Below are 5,547 nucleotides of genomic sequence, written 5' to 3' on the forward strand. Positions count from 1 at the left end.
CGTGTTTTGTCTATGTATCCACACATGTATCAAGTTTCCGGTTAATACAATTCTAGCATGAATAATAAACATTTATCATGACATAAGGAAATAAAATAATAACTTTATTATTGCCTCTAGGGCATATTTCCTTCAAGGTCCTATTTATAGTGGCCTTGGTCCTCTTCCCAAATGTAGGCGGGATGGGATCCCACAGCGACCAAATTTGAAGGGAGACAACTAGTGCATGCTATCCTGACAAAAGTAGTCTTCGCCTGCAAAAGCCTCTGGTCTTGACGCCGTGGTGGGCTCGGCGGTGACCTTCGTCCTGCCATCCTCGTGGTCCTGGTCTTGTTGCACCGGAATGGAAACCTTTGGCTAATTCCTTGGGACTCCACGCCTGCGCTTGCCTCCTTAGCACCAAAGAAGAAACTGGTACACTGTGCACGTTGGCGCCCGCCTGGCCTTGGTCGTCATGGCTCACGTAATCTAGATCTCACGAGGTGAGCCTTGCATAGAGATCTTTGCTCCTCGGGAGCCAGCCTGAGGTGGCCGCCCCTCGTGGAGGTCTTGGTGTCATCCGCCTCGCGAGGCTGGGCCCCTCGCGAGGGTCTTGAGTTGTTGATGTTGAAGATGAGCCGTACCAGGCCGTCGATGGAGCCATGCCATGGGCCGCAGGCAGGCAAGTCTGGGTACCCCCGTTCCCAGGACGCCGACACGGGCAGCCCCTCCTGGGGCCGCATCGGGATGCCACCCTATGGACGTTGTGACCTGGTGCCAAGCCTGGGAAGCAACGACGCGGGACGGCCGGGCGACGACTCGGGGATGGCAGCTTCGGGCACCCCCGTGCCTCCGCTGACGGACTTGCTATACGCGCCAAGAAGAAGCCCTTGCCCATTTCCCTCGCCTGCCTAGGCATCGAAGCTGCGCGAGGCCGATGCTCTTTGCAAGCCGGCACGGAACCTCATCGACGTCTTCAAGGACAACAACCACCGGGTACAGCCAATATCTCAGGGGCACAATTATGCTAAGCATGGACCACAGGTGAACCAAGCCACGATAGCAGCCGTGAACCTCAGGATGATGGCCCCACTGCAGGCGGGCGCAATGCACTAGGAGCTGCGCGGGGGAGCCCGGCGCCAGGGCCTCCCCCGCACCGCATGGAGCAAGGCGCCGCCACGACGGCGACACATGCCGCACGAAGGTAGGCCCCCCGCCCGGGAAGGCGTCGGCGAGCCCTTCCCCCCGGCGGTTGGGGCCTGCGACTGCCAGGGCACCACTAGCGTCCCCCTTGCCCCTTAGTCTCGTCCTGGTTTCTGGACGCCCCAACGGTGGTCGGGAGAGGCGCAGGGCGGGGCCCTCGGCAGGCGCCGGGGAAGCCCATGAAGATCTCCGCCCGTGACACTCTCACGTAATAATGAGTTGGGGTTGTACACGCCCCGGAGTCTCCTGAGTGCCGCCCTCGGGCCTCACGGGGGCTACCACCCATGTCCAAGTGGAAGCACCATGCTCCGCGCTGGCCGTCGACACTGTCCCCCGATGACTATGCCCATGCCCAGTGGAAGCACTTAGCTCTGCGCTGGTGAGAAGACTAGTTAGGTGCCGGACGCGGCTATTTGTTTTCACCCTCTTTCTGTAATCCAATTTGCCATCTTTCGGAATGAGCATTGGAGTTTCATGTGCTTATCAAAGGAAAAACGGGGGAATTTTTCTTGGTTCATGGTGATTTCTCGCCTTTTGGTTTGTGTTTAAGAGTAAGGCTCACGCCTGCTACCCCCCTGTGAGCGCCCCGCGAGCGGGGGCTGGGCGTGGTATGCGCACGTTGAGCACGCTCGGGCTAGCCCAGGTGGCGCCGAGGCCCCCTCGAGGTCAGGAATGCAATCGCCGCAGGATCACCGCGCACACACCTTGCCGTAATCCGGCAATCAGCTCCTCGTGAGGTCCTCTTGTGTGGGCCAGCGGGCTCCCCGGGAGGCTTAAACCCTCGGGAGCCCCCGGAGGGCCCGCCTCAGGAGAGGAGTGCTTCCACAACACCTGAACCCTCTCAAGGACAACACCACCCAAGATAAGCCGTGGCAGTTACTTTGGTCGGGAGCTGATACGTCTCCAACGTATCTATAATTTATGAAGTATTCATGCTATTATATTATCCATCTTAGATGTTTTATATGCTATTTTATATGATTTTTGGGACTAACCTATTAACCTAGAGCCCAGTGCCAGTTTCTGTTTTGTCCTTGTTTTTGAGTTTTACAGCAAAGGAATACCAAACGGAGTCCAATTGACATGCCAATTTTTGTTGATTTTTATGGACCAAAAGAAGCCCCTAGAGCAAAAGAGTTGGGTCAAAAGATTCCCGGGCTGTCCACGAGGGTGGGGGCGCGCCCACCCCCCTGGGCATGGGCCCCTGCCTCGTGGACGATTCGGAGACCCCCCTGTCGTGAAACCAACGCCAAAAATTCCTATAAATACAGAAACCCCCAGAAAATAACCTAGATCGGAAGTTCCGCCGCCGCAAGCCTCTGTAGCCACGAGAAATCAATCTAGGCCCTCTCTGGCACCCTGCCGGAGGGGGCCAACATCACCGGAGGCCATGGAGGAGGATCCCGGAGGGGCCATCATCGTCATGAAGGACAAGTACCAGAGGGAGAACCTCTCCCCATCTAGGGGGGAGGCCATGGAGGAGGAAGCACAAGGGGGAGATCCTATCCTCCTCTCTCTCGGTGGCACCGAAGTGCCATCGGGAGGGGAATCATCACCGCGGTGATCGTTTTCATCAATATCACCATCATTATCACCATCCTCATCTATTTTACGCGGTCCACTCTCCTGCACGCCGCTGTAATCCCTACTTGAACATGGTGCTTTATGCCACATATTATGATCCAATGATGTGTAGCCATCCTATGATGTTTCGAGTAGATATCCTTTGTCTTTGGGTTGATTGATGATCTAGATTGGTACGAGTTGTATGTTTTATTTTGGTGCTGTCCTATGGTGCCCTCCGTGTCGCGCAAGCGTGAGGGATTCCCGTTGTAGGGTGTTGCAATACGTTCATGATTCGCTTATAGTGGGTTGGTGAGTGACTGAAACACAAACCCGAGTAAGGGGGTTGTTGCGTATGGGAATAAAGAGGACTTGATGATTTAATGCTATGGTTGGGTTTTACCTTAATGATCTTTAGTAGTTGCGGATGCTTGCTAGAGTTCCAATCATAAGTGCATATGATCCAAGAAGAGAAAGTATGTTAGCTTATGCCTCTCCCTCATATGAAATTGCAATGATGACTATCGGTCTTGTTAACAATTGCCTAGGACAATTCTGCACACCGATCCATCATTATTCCACACTCGCTATTTATAATATTTAGTAGTATATTATAACTTTATGATAACAGCAACTACTTTTATATTTTAGCTCTCCGATATTATGCAAAGTTATCCTCTTCATACCCACAACGTAGTTTTATTTCTCGTTGCTAGTTGGAAGCAAATGTTCGGTTTACGTAGAGTTGTATCAGTGGCAGATAGGGCTTGAGAGAATATTGATCTTACCTTTAGCTCCTTGTGGGTTCGACACTCCATACTTATCACTTCCACCTTTGGAAATTGCTATGATGATTCCCTGCACTTGGGGATTATCAAGCTCTTTTCTGGCGCCGTTGCCGGGGAGCAATAGCGTGGGGTTGATATTCTCGTGTGTGCTTGTTTGATTTCTTCACTAAGTAGATTTTGTTTTTCCTTTTTGTTTCTGTTTAGTTGTGGGTGAAACATACAATTTTTTTTAAAGAATGAAAATACAAAAAAATTTACTTGCCTCTCATGCCTAAAAAGTTTTTCAAAAAGAGAAGTGATTGGAAAGTTATGCATTGAAGAAGTGAGGGTCGACCTTGAGCACTTGTGTTTATGCTCAAGGAAACAATGTAGAATTTTTCATGGAAGTTTCTCTGTAAATAATTATCCCCTTGTATATATCCATTGTATTATAAAAATAATGTGCCAAGCTTTGTTTTAGGATGATTAGATTGCTTGTTTACTATGTGCAGAACAAAAACAGAAACATTGGCTGTAGTGCATGAATTTACATTTTTTACTGGAAGGTAAAATGGGTCTGAAACTTTTTGCACATTACTTCTGTACAAATTATTCAAATTTTCAAATTTATTTCATAATTTCAGGAGTTACATAAGTTTATTAAACTTCCAGATTACTGCAGACTATCCTGTTTTTGACAGATTCTGTTTTTCGCGTGTTGTTTGCTTATTTTGATGAATCTATGGCTAGTATCGGGGGGTATGAACCATAGAGAAGTTGGAATACAGTAGGTTTAACACCAATATAAATAAAGAATGATTTAATTACAGTACCTTAAAGTGGTAGTTTGCTTTATTACACTAACGGTTCTCACAAAGTTTTTGATAAAGTTTTGTGTGGATGAAGTGTTCGAAGAACGAGGAGTTACCGATGTGAGAAGAATAAAGAGAGGCAAGAGTTCAAGCTTGGGGATGCCCAAGGCGCCCCAAGTAAATATTCCAAGGTACTCAAGCTTCTAAGCTTGGGGATGCCCCGGTTGGCATCCCATCTTTCTTCTTCAACAATTATCGGTATACCTCGGTTTTTGTTTTGTTCACATGATTTGTGTCCTTTGTGTTTTTATTTTTCTTTAAGAACCATGCTATTATGAGATGTCCCTTCATAAATTTATAGAATACTTCATGTGCTTCACTTATATCTTTTAAGTATGATCTTATAGAATTGCTCTTTGTGCTTCACTTAAATCTTTTGAGTATGGTTTTATAGAATGCTTCGTGTGCTTCACTTACATATTTTGAGCTTGGATATTGGTTAGTCTATATTATTTGTATAATGCTTCATGAACTTCACTTATATCTTTTGGAGTATGAATAATACTATAATCTAAAGTGGGGTTGGAAGAGTGTCAACTTTAGGAATTAGTGATCCCACTTTTCCGAATGAGAAGAATTTTGCTTATGTGGAGAGTAGACAAATTTCTATGCTTGTAGATCATGAAAAGAATACTTTATGTGATGGTTATATTGTTGAATTCATTCATGATGCTATTGAAAAATTTTATGAGGGAGGAATACATGCTTGTAGAAGTTGTAATAATGTCAAGTTTCCTCTCTATGTGCTTAAATTTTGAAGTTGGGGATATTACCACTGGGCGTAAACCGGCCAGGAGAGGCCGGGTTAACCCCATAAGTAGTTCATCTGTATCTGAAGTCCATGAAGACAGACGGTGACGCTTTATGAAGGCCCAGGGCCCAAAACCGGTTTAAGGCCTATAGACATAAACCGACATTGATATGCAAACTTGTGTTGTAAGATAGAAGTAGCAGAGACCGAGCCGGACACGATTATGAGCCGGCCTCGGGATTCTGTAAACCGACGGGCGTCAACCCATGTATATAAGGGGACGACTCGGCGGCGGTTCAAGGAGAACAGACAACAACTCGAGGCCCAGGCAAAGCGTATTCACTCCCTGGTCATCGAGACCCCTTCAATTCCATCACAACTAGACGTAGGCTTTTACCTTCATCGTAAGGGG

This window comes from Aegilops tauschii, chromosome 6 (genome assembly GCF_002575655.3).
Source record: "Aegilops tauschii subsp. strangulata cultivar AL8/78 chromosome 6, Aet v6.0, whole genome shotgun sequence".
Classification (NCBI taxonomy): domain Eukaryota; kingdom Viridiplantae; phylum Streptophyta; class Magnoliopsida; order Poales; family Poaceae; genus Aegilops; species Aegilops tauschii.